We start from the raw sequence: 17,476 nt of genomic DNA, 5'->3' as shown, positions 1-17,476 counted from the left end.
TACACCAGTAAAGTGTTATGCCTGGAAATGTGTGTGTGTCTACTCGAATTATCGAAATTTGAAATTTTACGCTGGGTTTGGGTTTAAGGCTGTCACAAACAAGCCTAACAAATGATTTATTTTCATATTGAACACTGATTGCACTCAACACACACACGCACACACACACACACACAGATACACAGACACACATACACAGACACACACACACACAGTCACACATAGACACACACACAGCTGTTGCTGTGGTTTCTCTTCGAAAGGGAAGATTATCTGTTGTCACGCGAACTGGCTTCTCCTTCAGTATAATGTTACAGCTGTGTTTTTTACTGTCTAACTTGCAATATGTAGAAAAAAAGTGTAGCTGGCATGAATAGTCTTGGTGCAGCGCTGTTCTCTGCTCGTGGGAGTGGGTATAGGCTACCTGTGGAAAAACCAAGGGTTATGTAAGAGTGCTATTATGAGTGGATGCAGGTGTGTTTATAAATGTGTACATGTGCAAATTGACTTGGAGCGTTCGTGTGCTGATACAACAGGCCACATGACAAGCAAAGGTACAGGTACATGACTCATAGCTGCAGAATCAAGACAGAGAAAAGGAATGAGGATGAGGAGCTAAAATCTCTCATCCGCATGTTTTGCAGGAAAGACAAAACACCAGGAACATAACAGCTTTCAAACACACATCAGATTTCTTTAATGTCATTTTTATCGTGTTTCCACCATCACAAAACTCATAGATACTGATTTATACACATATTTATTTCCTCTAATACATTATACAGCATATTGATGAATGAAATCTTTGTCTAAGCAAAAGGCTACAGTTCAGGATTCATTGAAGGAGATGCAGTGTCTACTGCTAAGTGCTAGATATAAGAAGCTCTTACATATTAATTCATTAAAAAAAAAAAAAATCAGATCTCAGTATCTCAGTAGTCCAGGCTGGAACAATGCTTTGGGGTTTTTGTATAGCAAACTTGATGCAATACTGAATTTAGTCATCACAAGGACTGGTTATTAAATGACTGCAGCAGACAATGGAGGTGTGAAGATGGCAGAGACTAATCCAGCCAAAAATATCCTATTTATATAAGACTGAAGCAATTTTGGGAGTAGATTAGATGTGGTTCAAATGGAAATGAACTGTAGCACCAATCACTGAATATATATATATGTATATACATATTTTTTGCAATGTCTGGCTGAATGTCAATGGCTGAACTTAATCTTCCAGATTTGGCTTTTTACATGTTCAGAGGGAAACACTTATATAAAAAAAAGCTGATAAGAAGTGAAAAGTAACTTTCAAAAACACAGTCTGACAGTGAAAGAGTGTGTGTGTGCAATTACTGCTCTCAGCACCTTGGCAGGCTTGTTGGATCAGCCACACTTTTCTCATTAAGCAGCAACAGCAGTAACAGTAAAAAAGTGGCATATTTCCTTTTCAAAAGCTCAAGTTTTCATTCATTTATGTTTTTGAGTCTATTAAACAGCATACATACATAGGTTACATATCGATAGAGTTGACATTAAATAATTTAGCACTGCAGCTCACAAACACATTCTTTATCAATTTTTGATTCAGTGATTGTTTCGTCTATGAAATGTCAATATAACCCCCCCAAAATCCTCTTAGCAGGGAAAGAGAAATGGAAGAAACCCCAGGAGGAGAAACTGAGGAGGGATCCCTCTTCCAGAATGGACAGATATGCAATAAATGTTGTGTATACAGAATAGAGCTCATAGTAGATTTACAGTACAGACAGTCAGGGTGACAAAATTAATAATATATATATATATATATATATATATATATATATATATATATATATATATGAAGAAAATTATCCATGAGGATGTAGACTTTTGGGTCCTGTCAACACATAGGACCTGAGCCACAGAACCTCCTCTCCACCATGAACACCTGGAAAGAGGACGGATTACACAAACTGAAGCACACCTTTCACATATCTATAAAATAATGAAGTTAACATATTTAAATGTTTTCTTTTGTACTGCCAGTGGTACAAAATCCATGATATTCAGTTAACTATTGTAGTAGACTGAGCAAACATCAAGCATCTTTGCTTAAAAATGAACTACAACAATTCATCAATTATCAGTATTGTTGCCTATTAATTGTATAAGTCACCTAATTGTTTCAGCTCTAGAATAATTATGTTTTCAGCTGAAAAGTAACCCCCACCTGGCATATCTACTGTAATGACATGATGATGTCTACCTCTAATGTGACAGAAATGACAGAAATTGAAAATCAATTGAAAGCCAGTAAGTATATACTTGGCACTGTGAAAGAATTTGAATTTCAGAAATGCATCATAGGACGCTAAAATCATGTCTGAATGTCTTCCATATATCACACAAATTATTAGATATCCCCAGGTATAATGAGACCATCAAAGAGTACTGAGAAAATATGTAGCCTACAGTATATCTGGGGAAAAAAAGGGATCTGGTCTCTGACTGCTGCTCCCAGCAAATGTTGCATGTAGTCTCTGCTCTTAGTCAGTGTTTTCTATGTTTAGTTCAACTGCTTTGTCCTTGTTCTCAGCAGAAGTAACCCCACGCATGTGTGTGTGTGTTCAAGTACAAAGCCTCACTGACTTCCTCTCAACACTTCCCCCTGAAGGAATCTCCCTCACCAACAAAAATTATATTCAAATACTCTAAAATCGGATTTCACTTAGGTTAACCCCCTGAAGGAGTGGATGATCAATGATGCACACGTAAGCGGCAAATCTTACCTAGGATGCACTGTGATCTTTTATCATACATCTGCACATTTTGAGATTGGAGTGTGAGTTATAAGCAGCGGTGGAAGAAGTGTTCAGGTCCTTTACTTGCATAAAAGTAGCAGTACAACAATGCAAAAATACTTAATTACAAGAAAAAGCACTGCAGTCAGAAACTTTTCCAGAAGCAAAATATACCTAAAATATCAAAAGAAGAAGTTACTTTCCACGACTGGTTATGAGTAAACAAACAGTAGTAATGTTTAAGGACTTCTTCATGAACGTAACTCATCTGCAACAATCTCCTTGTCAGTTTTCTGAGTAGTCTTAACCTTCATTTAATACTCTCAATTATATTACTTGTTCAAGGGGAAGTCTGATGTATATTGCTCAAAACGCCAAAAGAAACTGAATGAAGGTATGTCAAACAATTATTGAAACACGCTGCATTGCTTAAATGACACCCATAGGAGTCTTCCTGGAACCTTTGCGCAGCACGATGTGGAGAACACAACTGGAAAAACTCTGGTCCTGTGATCTTTTAGTAATACCAAACCAACAGAAGCAGATTTCCTCCATCACGAGCTTTACAGTGAGAGCTTTAAATTTAGAGAGGATGTGTGGGTACGTTTATGTGAGTTCTGTGCTTCCTCAGCTCTGATTAAGGATGATTACACTTTGGCTGTTACTTGGAGATTGGCCTTGAAGAGGCTTTGTGGAAAAAAGTGTAATGGCCTTTTGGCATAGTAAAGAAATAATTCAGACCTCAGTAAGAGAAAACACTTACACAGTGCTAGCTATATTGGTACACATGTACACGGCGAACACTGATTACACATACAGATTATTGTTTTTACAGAGTGTGTTATTTTAATTGGGCAGAAGATCCATTCCAGTTGAATGGCGATCCGCCGCTGTTTCTAAAGGGCCTAACTCCGGTTCCTGCTGAACTGAGCCAGTACTTGTTTAACATCTAACTGTAATCAGCTCAGTAGGCACAGGAGGTTGAGCCCAGGCACCTGCACCAACCTGGTATCACCACAAGGGGAAGCAAACAACAGGTACACTGCCACAGGAAGTCTGGACATTAACTTAGAGACATAATACTGATACGTGTTGCACTCTTACCTCAACAGAGAACACCTATCATTTTACTCATTTTATGAAAATTATTCAGCTATTGTTTCTGGTACAATTAATTCAAAATAAGGTGCCTTTTTTAGGTTATAGTGTTGGTTCACCCAATTACAAAAGACATTTCCACACCCGTGTCTGTAGTATCAGACTATGTAGATTAAAGATTAAAATGTGCTCAGCTTTTGAGTTATCTCTGAGATTTCTGCTTCTCTTGCATTAAGAAATAAAATGAAAAATGGCAACATCTCTTCCCAGAAACAGTGTTCACATTACTCCAGATAATCCACAGAACTGTCAACAAACTGTCAACAGGTAGACATGGGAACTATTAAACGCAGTCTCACGTCAGTTCATGTCCAGGAAAACATAAAAAGGCAACAACAATAACAATTTACAATATACTATATATACTGTATACATACACCACAGCAATGTTATGTAATCAATACAGAAATAAAATAACATGGGAATGGCGAAGGGAACATAATAGAGATGTAATTCAAAGCCAGACAAAACAGATTGTATTCTTGATTTTGATATATTCTGATAGGGATTCCAGCCTTGAAATTGTCAGTGAAGGATTTTCACAGTTTGGGGCCATAGTGACTGAAAACTGAGCCAAATTGTAGAGATGGTTAGTAACTGCCATGCGATTATCTAAGCAACCTGGTTGGAACATATTTTCTGATGACACTGCTTAGGTAAACAGGATTAGTGCCATGGAGACATTATCAACTGAAAGATTAATCTCCACATAAATGAATACTGTGCCAAAATGATGTTATCCAGTGTGCAGTGCAATGTTAGCAGCACTGTGTGGTCAAGCCCCATTTACAAAAGTATTTTTTTCCTAAATACATGAGTGTCTGCACATTTATATATACACACACACACACACACACACACACACACACACACACACACACATACAATCAGTGCTTCCCCTTCATGACCACCCAGACAGTAAATGAGCTCAGGGTTCACAATTACATTGCTACTTGTTTTCCCGATGGGACATTTCCTGTACTTCCTTCCTGTATGAGTAAGCCGTCCCTGCCTCCTCCCTCCTACCCGCTTCTCTTACCCATCTCTCATTTTTTCAGGGTCCTCATGTTCGTCTTCTCTGTGGATGTACCAAATAATGTTGTTTTTCGTCCATCTGCTGTCAAGAAAAGATAAAAGGGATGGTCAGAGAAGAAGAATGCAAGTGCATTCCTGAAAGTCTTTGAAGCTTTTGTGCTATCCAACATAACAGAGATGTATGATGCTCGTTAATGTGACATGAACGGTTTGTTATAGGGACCATTGTTAGTCTTCTATAGTATGTCAGTTATACACAATCAGTATGTCTGTGTGGATATACAGCAAAACACTTGTCATTATTGGGAGTGGTGGGAAGATGAACCAGAAAAAACCCAACACTAGCTACTATGGTCACTTCCTTGAAATAGTGTGTTGTAGCAGCACTTTTCATAAACGCCTTTGATTCCATGTTGACGTCTTACAGCTGTTATAACAGTGGGAGTTAAAAGCTGGAAAGGCTTGTGAGGAGCGGAACTTAGCCACTGTGAACACAGGCTTTCACTGAACTGTTCACGGAGCGAGCTAAGTCCTGCGCCTCCACAAAACTCTGGACAAACACATACTGAAGTGCACTGGTTATCCTCTTCTGTTTGTACGTTTTCTAATGTAGATGCTGAGCAACAGTAGACATGAATACTAACACAGGAGTTCAGCATTTTGGGAAACATGCTTATTCGCCTTATTGCCAAGAGATGGGGAAATATGAAGCTACAGTCAGCAGCAGGCTAGCTTAGCTTAGCACAAAGAGGAAGAAACAGCTAGCCCGGCTCTAATTAACATGTGATGTCTTGTTTAATACACACAAAAAGTGTATGTTTTGTATGTAGTGTTTTGTATGGATAAATAAATGACATATAATCCAGCTAGTTGTTTCCCCGTTTCCAGTCCCCCCCTGCTAAAATAAGCTGAACAGATGCTGGCGTCAGCTTCATATTTACCATGCAGTCATGCGAGTGCTATTAATCTTCTCATCTAACTCTCGGCAAGAAAGCAAATTAGAATATTTCGCACAGTGTTTAACTGTTGCTTTAAAACATAAGGAGATTATGAGGCTGAATTAATTTTTGCAAGGGATTTGTCATTAAACATTTAGAAAAAGATTTAGGGCAGTGACTTCTGCTAATGTGGGCATTGCAGAGCAGCCGTCAGGTGTAGGAGACTAGCGTGGGTTTCAGCTGTAGCTGGTTGGAAATCCCTGGCAATGTGATTTACATTACATCACAACCAAATCACTCTGCCAGGAATCCCTCCAGCTAAACCAACCATTCAGTATCCTGTTTGGGAAGATGGAGACACGGAGGAGGAGTAGGAGGAGGGGAGGGAGCAGAGGGAGGGCAGTGGGAAAGCTGCAAGCAGAAACACAGAAAATGAGTAGAAATAAAAATGTTTGTTATGGTGAGCGAAGGTTGCAGGGGAGGACAGAGAGAGGAAGAGGGGGGGCTGCAGGTGTCTATCAGAGCACACATCAGCGAGGCAGAGCACATTCATCACTATGTAATTATGGGAAACACACACACACACACACACATACACACACACACACACTTTTAAATGCTAACACATGCACACCCCTCACACCACGCATGGATTTTCTTTCACTGATGCACCTGGACAAACAGAACTGTATTTTAACAGCTCTGTTCTATAGGCTGTCATTGACTGAAGTCACGAGGGCAGGTGTTTCGACGAGTGTTTGTGAGATTGTGTGTGAGTAATCATTCATGCTTGTGCATACATCTGTTCCCTTCAGAGGCCTGCAGGTTTAAAACCTGACGTATTAGATGTTCAGTGGTTTGTACTACACTGTTTTTATAACAGTGTCTTTGAGTCATCTCCTTGCTACATGAAATGATTATTTTGATAGACTGGATGGTTTTATGTGCCTGAGGTGCCTTATAGGCAACTGTTACTATATAATCTACAGTGATAAATAATATTCTGCAATTTCTTGACTTTTTTAAGTGACTACTTGCAGCCTGTAGCTACAATTGAAAGTAAAGGTCCCTCTTTTTTTTTTACAGTGCCGAATAAAACTACATGTGGTGTTCCTTGGTTTGTCACCACAAGCTTCCTTTCACGTAACGCTCAAGTGAGCTGGTAAAGAGTGGAGGAAAAAAGAAAAAGGGAGTGCCCTGGAGGAGCTCATGCAGTTCAGCAGCAACATCAAATAGGCAAAAAGGCATCCATTATTCAGTATGACACGATTAGGCACACTTAAGCAAGCAGTTCTTTGTCCTTTGAAGCAGCTTTTGAAACAGACTGTCTTCATTGCTTGATTAAAGTTGAGTCTAAAGTAAGATGACAACCACAGAAACAGGAGTAAAGGGGTGCACGTGGCTGGCCTTTGCAAATATTTATCTCAACACAGTGAAAGAACAGGAAATATGAGTGACCAGTCCAGAGTAAACAGCGGGCTTCCTCTCACCCTGACACTGATATTCTCAGTTAAATGTTTCCGCTGCTGCTGCTGCTGGTCAGAACTCTTGGAACTGCTAATGCAGATTCATTCAAACTGAGAGAGAGTTTGCTTTAATCTATGTGGAGAGCAATGTGGGTGGTGGGAAGTGGTCTATTTGATTCTGCTGAAGGTTCCACACACACACACACACACACACACACACACCCCTATGGACTTGGTAAATTCGTAAATAATGGCAACACCCCTGCAAATAATAAAATAAACTTTATTATATTGTTGTTATTACTGTGTGTCTTGGGCTGTTTATACTCCGAAAAGCCCAAGTCATTAATATTTATGTGCAGTGTTCAGCGACACTCATGCTTTGATCAGGGGACAGGGGAACTTAACCACCTCTCATCCCACTGTTTGGCTTTCTCTTCCAACATTAAAAAGGGGGGAAATGACAATATAAAGAATTAAAGTAACTTTAATCTAATCTGAATTTGGTTTGTTCATTTCAAACCTGCAGTAAAACTGAAAATTGTATCACACTTAAGCATGGAAAAAGACAAACTAGTAAAGAAAGCAAAGAACAACTATCAAGCCTTTAAGATGTTATAATCAATATGTTTTTATTAACTATGGATCAAATTACCATTTGTGTGAAAAGAGTCACACATAGTGCCAAACCCTTTAACATGAACAAACCAGACTCTGCAGCTCCTCTTGGCATTTTTGTGTCTTTCAGCTCATTGTTTTGTTTTTTCCTGCTCGCAGCTTTACTGTTTTGGTTCAGCCACACTAGTCTCATAATTATGAATTCTAGATGCAGCAGGCAGCTGTTTTCAGAGAAAAAGCTCAGCATCAGTCAGTATGCACACAAAGTTAGCAACTACCTACTTGCTAATATAGTGGAGCATGTACATGATAAAAAGCCAGATATTTCCTTCAAACCAGAGCAAATATCAGATGTACATTTGTCAGACAGCGAGAAAAATGAATATTTAAAAAAATGATATTAATGTTACAGGTGATAATATGTCACTATTATGGGTTTAATTGCTTCAGGCATCTTGATGTGTGCTCTTGACATGTCAGTGGAGCAGTAGTTCTTCAGAGCTGGCTGACAGTAATAGCTTCTCTTGCTTCTGGGCTCAGCTTTGACAGCCAGTCACAGTAACTCAATAGCTCGGTGCTGTTTGCCTGTCTCCATCTATGTTTCCATCTCCCTCGCACTTTCTCCATCTGTTAACTGCCAGCCTAGAGTTGTATTTTTGGATAGTGATGTGCACTAATGCAGTACTACTGCACTGCGTTAATGATGGCACGAGTGACAAACCTGCACATAGGGATTGTTGAGCTGGTAGTTCCATCTGCAGGATTTTTTGGACACACCTAAAGTGACACGCAGCAATTTGAAGTTAGGAGGGAAAAAAATCCAAATTACCTCCGATTTTAACCTCAAAGGGCTGATCACATGTCCCCAAACACACTCACTCACATGACAACATCAAAATAAAGTCTTACATTTCAACCAGTATGAAACTTGTTCACTCCTCGCCTGTGGCTGCCTCTTGGCTATGGCCTTTTTGACAGCTAAATGAGCAACAATTGGCCTGGCCAAGCTCCAGACCGCCTGAACTACTCAATAACAGCAGGAAGTACGTACATGACTAATGCCCTCCACACACTGTGTTGTTTTCTGTTCTCTCTCATTTTCCATCCTTCATTCTTCATGCCACAACTAAGACTGAAGGGGTGAATGCTGCCCATCCCAACACGACAATGTTTTTTTTATTTTTATGAAAGGCATAAAAGATGTAAGAAACAGACAAATGAGCCCCAAATTAGGGTCTTACAAATGTTTAACCTTCATCTCAGGACCCTGAGTTTTGTTTAATCAGTTAATTAATCACCGATCAGCCTTCAAAGCTTAAGCGGGGGCCCTCATGACAAGAATTTTTCTGAGACAAGTTATATGGAGAAAAGGTAATCCTTAGCAACCACCAGCAGCCCTTGCACCCAAAATGTTTTTCACCACACCGAGTGTTTTCAAAATGTGTCATTTGCAGCAGCACCTCGTCTGAAGCTCGTCTGCTGGGCTATATCAGTAGAAAATAATAACTGAATCCCTCTATGCACAAGTGCTGGCATGTTCTTTAGAATGACAGTTAAAAGTCTGCAGAAAATTGTTTTCACTCGCCACCCTTTCATCAGGTAGAAAAGTATGTTTGAACCAGAGCACTGCAATGACTGGCCTTAAAGCACATCCATTCCAAACATCAGCAGCCACCCCTTCAATCAGGGAATGCATTAACCCGACACTCAACGCGTAGATTGGTCTCATGTATGGGAGGCCTCACTGGCTGTCTTTTTACTCTCTGGAGAGCTACCAGCCAGGGTCCTTCTCTTGTGATTACCCCGTGATTTTAACAGCCTCAGCTGTGCTGTATTTTGGCTAGACACTTTTTTTGGGACTGGGCCAAGGGCACACATGATTGGCCAGGGTCTGTCTGGGGCTTGCACATGGTTGGTTTGTCCTAGTTTGACCTGTTCAGTCACTTGCACTTAAAAAAAAAACTTTGCTCATAATGTTCAAAGGTTTGGATCAGAACTCTGTAAGTCGATCTGTTGTCAACATCTCAAGGCGGCTTCAATCCAGAGCCACAAGTGGTGGCGCCACAGTGTCCATGTCAGTGTGGACAAAGGAGGCACTGCATTATCGTGAATCTATAGGAGGGTTTCCTGAGCTGCCGTTACACTTGGCTTTGTGCCCAAGGCGGGAAGAGGGGACAGGAGAAAGAGAGGCAGACACAGGAAGAGGGAATAGGGGGGAGTCAGAGCGAGAAGACATGACGTATGAGCAGACAGTGAGATTTTTAACAGGACTCAACAGAAGAGCTTTAGAGACGGGAGGGATTTAACTTCAGATAGCCTGTAGCTACTTTTAGGACCTGTGAAAAGCATGCAGTGTTTTAAGGACTAGCCAGGACTTTTTAGTAAAATGAAGCGAAACAATAACCAGAACATTTTTTGTGGCTACTCTGCAAATCAGCGGAAGATGAACTTCATCGACATCACCAAACATGTTCTTTTGAATTATGAGCTGTTTCAACTATTCATCAATTATGTTTAACTGTTGTAACCACTTATCCATTACTTTTAGCTCACTACCGTATTAGCCCAAATACAAAGTTGTCCTTTTTTGGAAATTTGGGGTTAAACGGTGTGGGTCATCTTAAATTCGACAGGCTCGTACAAAGAGTGTTGATTTATGGGTTGCTTTGCTCTGCCTTAGTGTTGCTTTGCTTGTGGGTGTTTCCTGTTCTTTTTTTTCAGTCTTTCTGAGTTATTCAGCCCCTAAAGGTATTTTGTAAGTCCACTATAACTAACTAACATGAAAACGAGTTCATAGCATCTCCTGACATCTTCACTGCAGAACTGAACTGAAGAGAAAATCTATCAATCTCACAACGACCAAGAATTACAGATGTCAAAAAAAGACGAATCACAAATGTAAAACACGAGCTGCCGAGGAAAATGATTCTGACCGATTCCAAGAGCCTAACAGGAGAGAGTGTGAGTCTGTGACAGATAGACAAGCTGCACAAATGTGATTTTTTTTTTTTTTCATATTACTGTACTCCATGTTTCACTTATGTCACAGAAAAGGCTTCAGTGAAGAGGCCTCTCCTCTGCTTGGATGAATGGGATCTTTGGGTAGACTCTCCCAGCAGGACTCATGTGAAAGTGTCTTCTGTCCCCAAAAAGCGTTTTTCACAAGAAGCTGTTGGAAATGGGGAGTCAGCTTATAATCAGGGTCATTGTATAACCGGGCCAATACAGTATTTCAACAGTTTATGAATTGCATTTAGTTGCATACTTATACCATTCGTCCATTACTTTTACTGTTTGTCAATTACTTTTAACTGTCAATTCGAACTACTCTCTTTTAACTATTTATCCATTATTTTTATCTCTCTCTTTTAAGAGCTTATCCATTTTCTTAGCCAAGTGTTTCAGCTGTTTTTCATTGACTTTTACCTGTCTAGGTTTACCATCCCTCCATTACTTTTAGCTGATATAAAGTTTATCCCTTACTTTTAACAAACTATTTATGAATCCATTATTTCTAACTAACCTTATTAACTAAAGCTAACTTAACTACTACAAATGAAATTGTAATTTCTATCTATTTAGCAGTGCTATTCAACAATCATTCCATGCACCCCCTGGCAACTGTAGAAGTACGGCTGGTTGAGACATGAAACAGCAGACAGCCCATAGTTGGTTTCTGTCATGTTTGATATGTCCTCTTTCACTTATTATACAATGCAGGGTTTTTTGTCTTTTCACAATAGTTCATTTATAACCATCTGACAAACACTGACAAAGCAATGACTCTCATCACAGAGTTTTTCAGTAGAATAAACTGCTCTAAAACTTTCTTTGATCTTTTGTTTCATAGGAACAAATGTGTATTTTTTTCTTCCCCATGCTTATTATTAGTTATTTAAATCAAAAGTTGAATAGTATTTCATGATGTTTATTCTCCAACTGGAACATAATGATTTCATAATTAGATGCACGTTCCACAGCTCCGCTGGCACACGATTTAAGGTTTTAAGCCTTCAAACGTCCAAACATAACCTGGAACATATATCTTTTTCCAGATAAAGCCTCAATTGTCAACACATGCGTAAAAAGCCTAAAATTAAACCTGATTACAAAACATAGGATTGGGAAGGTTCACATTTGCCTGTGAAATAAATCAACAACAAAAATAATTTGGTTGAGGTTTGGCCACTGCAGTCAAATCACTTCTGTAGAAACTCGTTGGCCACTAAATGTCTTGCAGACCCACGTCTCAGCAAATCTGGAGGCAAAACAGTCCTTAAGGAGTCCTTAACTTAACATGGGACCAGGGTAACATATGCCTTTTCCAGCTTTTTGAGGGTCCCTCTGTGGACTCAAAGTCTTGGATCAAGCCCAGACTGGAAGAGCAAATTAATGCTTTGGGTGTTTGGAAACAGACCGTTTAACTATGAGGCCCTTCATCAGGCTGGTTTCACACTTAATATATATTATATGTACATATATATATATTTTTTTTATGTATTAATTAATGCTACAATAACTGTCATTTTCAGTAATGATTAATCTGTGTTTTTAACCCATTTCCATAATATTCAATTTATAAATTAATTGTTTAGTCTATAAAATTGTGAAATTGTGAAAAATGTCCAAAACCCAAAAATATTCAACTTACAATGATCTTTAAGAGAGAACAGCAGTAAATCCTCATGTCTGAGACACTTTAACCAGCAAATATTAAACCCAACATTCCTTGAATGTCTGGCACAATTAGAAAAACTATCGACGATTCATTTTCTCTCAATCAATAAATAAATAAATATGTCAGTGGTAATGATATTCCATATAAAGGACTAAAATGACATCTTCCAGCTTGCCAGTTTTGTCAGAAACTTTTTTTTTTTCCCCGTCTGATCATAAGAGTTGAAATTATTACGCTTGAACACGAACATTAATAATTTTGTTTTGACTTAATTTGTATAATTTATATTTCTAAATTTATTATGAAAGGATGTCACATGCTTGATTTAGCGCACTCAGGCGTGTTTAAAAGTATTTGGACATGTTAGACATAAACAATTGCATCATACAGTTGTACCCAGAATGATCGCCATGAACTCGAGCTGAAACACATTATCAGACATATTCATTGGTTGTGTGTTTGCTGTATGTGGCAAAGTGTGTGCCGTCGGTCAGAAGACCTAATTGTTTTTTCCTTTTTTCATTGTTAAAAGCCCTGACCTTTACAAAACTAAACACACACACACACACACACACACACACACACTACATTTCCAGACACTGCCAAACACATAATTAATTCCGAGGGTCATGACTCTCGGCAGTCAACCTGTAGCAAGTGTGTGATCCACTTTGACAAAAAGATCAGGATGAGACCAACCTTGAGCCAAACAGCAGCAGCAGTAGCAGCAGCAGCAGCAACAGCAATCATACTTTCCCACACATAAATGAAGGTATAGGGAGTTTATGGGGCTCGGAAAAATGTAATAAAAAGCCTTTCTGTGAATGCAGCCATCTGTGGAACTTTAAAAGAACTTCCTGTAAACAAGACTGAGGAGAACAAATCCTCTCACACTCGTCCAACACTCCACCGCCGCCTAGAATTAGCCTTTCATCTTTGTTTTTCCTCAATTTAGTTTTCTCTGCTTTGCTTTGAGCCTTGGATCTCTGACTCTTTCTCTCTGGTTTCCTCTCTGTCATCTCTCCCTGTCTGTGTCAGTCTCAGTTGTCTTCCTCACTCTCCATATCTTCCTTCCCTGACTTGTCCTCAGAGCACCTTTCTGACGTAGATGTGCCTCTTTTTTTGTCCTGAATCAAATTTCTTCAGGATGCTGTTTTTAATTTAAATTATTTCAGATTTTTAGAATCATTAAAACTGTTATTGCCAGTTATTTTAGTGATAAATTATACGTTTTTAAAGGCTTTTTATATTATGTTTAATAGGATATGACAGATTAAAATATACTATAATACAAAATACTGAGCACTGAGTGACCTATCTGAATACAAAAACTGATCTCCAGTTATGAAAATCGACAATGGCTTTTTGTCTAAAAGTGAGATTATTTCCATATTCTTTTGAGCAGTCTCATGACGTATTTGATTTAGGAGAATTTCCCTGTCAGTTTCCTCTGTGTACAATGAATACCAGGCTCAATACAATTCAATCAGCAAGGTCTGGACACTGTCTCAGTACACCTCCACTGATGTGTCGTGTTTTATTAGCTCCAAAGCTGATGTAAAGCAGTTTTAAACAACAGTACGCTGCAGACAAATGTCATGAAATCCAAGTATTTTCTGTTTCTCCTAGATAGAAATGCAATTAAAAACAAAAAAAAGTGTCATGTTGTGTATTGTTATACCAGCCAAAAAGAAGTGAAGTTGAAAAATTTGAAATTTTAGTTTATTTAACATTTATATTCCACGATGAAGCAAAAACTCCTGACTGCCGTAAAAATATAAAAAAGGACATTTCGTGCTTTTAACATATAATATAAAATATGTTTATATGATATGTGTGAAATATGACACACGTTGCTAAAAAGGCTAAGTCACATCAAGGGAGCTGCAGATACCTTGAATACAGACTTCATGTTACAACGTATTTTCATGTCAGCAGCAATTTGTCATGATGACATGCTGCTGCTCCTGTCTGTCCTTTGTTCAGGGCTTCATTTTGTTGAACCAACTCTGGACTGTCTCCACACATTGCCCCCGACATATAGGCTGAGGCAGGTGTGTTTTTTTTTTTCAGTCAAAGTTTGGTGTGTTTTCTCCACTTTTCTGGACAGTATCAGTTTAATTTTTACTGCTCGCTGAGGAAACCCAGATAGACTTGTAAAGCCAAATGGGCAAGCAGTGAATCGGGGGGAGACCATTGTGTGTGTGTGTGTGTGTGTGTGTGTGTAATTGCAAAGTGATGTCAGGTGGAAAAGACTGGCTACTTCCTTGGTCTGTGCCAACTTGTAACGTATGGAGGGAGGAAGGAAGACAGTGAGAAAGAAAGAGTTGAGCAGAGAAGCCACATGGTCTAAGTTTCCTATTCTGATTTCTACTCACATGCTTATCTGAATTAACCAAATCCTCTCTGAAAAAACATATTCCCCCAGTTAAAGTTACAGTTAAACATGACAGACCTCCGGTGATATGAAGCTTGATTAAAAAAGTGAATCCTAGTTTTGGAGAAAAATAATGCTATTTGTTGACGAGGAGAGCTGAGGAAGGCCCAAGAAACGATGAATGGAGAAGCCAATTATACTCCCATCAGTACAGATGATGAGTTTGGGCAAAAAATAAAAGATAAAAAAAAAAAAGGTAAAAAGTATGCAAAAGTATCATGAGTCTAAATACAAAAGCTTTTCATATGAAATTCTCGCCAGAAGAAATTTAGCGGCATTGAAACGGAGAGTCGAACATCCTGAAGCCCGCCACGTACACCGCAGATCTGATTAATATTTACTCATCTACTGTAGTCACTGACATCGAAATGGGCCTTAGTCGTACGGGTTCATATCGTACGAGTCCATATCAGAACTCGGATTTAAGCAGTATGACGACAAAGTAAGTTTAGAAGTGGAAGACGGTGATATTTACAATTTTTGATACAAATTTTTCTCTCCTTGTCTGATCAAGTTTTCATTTCTGTGATGCAAAATCAAGTCTCAATCCCACACATGCACATGTCATGTCACATGGATGTATTTCCTGATCAAATTAGCAACCGACAAACAAAATAACTTAATATATCTATAAATATGCAAACATATAAAGGTTGTAAAACAATGAATCACCACTGAATGAATTCATTTTTGGAAATCTTGGGATAAAACATTCGTAATTACATATAGTTTAGATTCAGAAGAAAGTTGCAAGAGACAGTCTCACACTTCTTTAATGCCACTGTGGAAACTTTTTGAAACTATTCCTCTAAATAAAGTACATATCAAGAGAATTTTAAAAAAGCACAACTCCCCAAAACGTGTCATAAATGTCCAAACTCCCTCGACTCTTTCATTTTCACCTTTCCAACTGCCACCACCTGCAAACTTCACTCACCTCTGAAACTTTAGTGAAGCAGAAATTGTTCTCATACTCACGTCTTTTAGTGGAGACAAAAAGAAAAAAAAGAAAAAAACCCACTGATGCCTCTACACACTCAAACTCAAGAGATCCAAAAGTCACAGTGCGGCACAAAGACGACACAGGTCACAGCGTACGAACATGTTGCCTACAAAAGCCTCCGAGCTCAAGTCCAAGCTCAAACTGTGCTCCGAGCGTTGCTTTGCTCCACCTCTTCCAAACTCCTCTTTTAGCTGAAGGGTGTGGACTGAGTCAAAGCTATGACTATAGAGTCCACATCATTCACACAAGTTTGGCTCTTGAAAACCACACCCAGTGAGAGAGAGAGAGAGGGGGAGAGAGAGAGAGGGAGCAGAAAGGGAAACACTGAAGTTTTCCTTAAATAACAACAGAGGGGGAGTGAGGAAACTTCTGGTTTCAGGGTCATCCAGAGCCTTGAAATAACCAGGCAGCGGGCTCTGTCATGAAAAGAAAATTATGACGCAGAGCAGCGGTCATTTCAGGATGTTTATGTTATTTGGCAGGAGCGCTGTACTTTTTAAGATGGCGGTAGGCGTACGGTGGGCCATGACGTTAAACATCAGATTACCCAGATAAAAGGGATTAGTTTGTGAATGTGTTTGTGTGTGTTCGTGCCTCCACACGCTCCTCTGCGTCTGCACATCCGGCTGCACGCCGTGTATATTTGTGAACATGTGCATACGTTCATGTGTGTTTGAGTAGGCACGGCTGCGGCCTATAGTTTGGGGCTGCCTGCGCCTCCACGCTGATGGCTAACAGCTGCCATCTCTTTCCTGTCTGAGTGGGTATACAATCCATGCTATATTGCAGTAATCATACAGTATGACTACATCTGTTTGGCGTTAACCAAACATGTGCAATCCCAGAGCAATTCTTCTGCCCCTGCCGTTTATTTGATCTCACTTTATTATAACATAAGGCCCTTTGGTGGCAGCTTTCATCTGAGGGGGTTTTACAAAGCAATGAGTGCAAAGTGTGGCCTGGCGGGAATCGGACTCCTATTCCTGGCAGTGTCAGTGCCACGTTACACCTTTTAGATCTCAGTGAGTTTCACAGCTATGGATTAACATCGTCAAAACTCAAACGGACCCATAATTTTCCTCAAAAAGTTGATTGAATCCATGAACCAACCCATGCCAAGGGACTCTAAATATTTTCCTTTAAAGGATAAGGCAGGCAATATTGTATACTTTTGTAACTGTCACCAAATCCCATGAAAAGACCAAAACTAAAGTATGTTACTTTGTTTCCCAGTACTCCCAACTTCCCTTCTCTGTCCTTGGCAGCCCAGCCCATGTGTTCCTACTGAAAATGTAAAAACGAGTCACAAATATATAGTTTTGTGTTTTAAAAGAATGAATAATTGCACTGTGGTTTTCAGCAA

At 39.3% G+C, this 17,476-nt stretch overlaps 1 long non-coding RNA gene across 2 annotated transcripts; it reads right to left on the bottom strand.

The window, feature by feature from the left end:
* Nucleotides 1-673: 673 nt before the first annotated feature.
* On the bottom strand, nucleotides 674-16,265 carry LOC147819290 (uncharacterized). 2 transcript variants are annotated; one of them, XR_015437071.1, is made up of 2 exons: nucleotides 16,089-16,265; nucleotides 674-5,055 (listed from the first exon to the last, which is right to left on the bottom strand). It is a non-coding gene; the product is annotated as an uncharacterized LOC147819290 (long non-coding RNA). The 2 variants fall into 2 exon arrangements; XR_015437072.1 differs by having other exon boundaries at nucleotides 674-5,052.
* Nucleotides 16,266-17,476: the final 1,211 nt, after the last annotated feature.

Source organism: Seriola lalandi, unplaced genomic scaffold (assembly GCF_002814215.2).
Source record: "Seriola lalandi dorsalis isolate HSWRI2012SDOR001 ecotype SW California unplaced genomic scaffold, Sedor1 jcf7180002054126, whole genome shotgun sequence".
NCBI classification, from domain to species: Eukaryota; Metazoa; Chordata; class Actinopteri; order Carangiformes; family Carangidae; genus Seriola; species Seriola lalandi.
The sequence above is the reverse complement of the archived record's forward strand: the minus strand, read 5'-3'. Positions and strand labels throughout refer to the sequence as shown.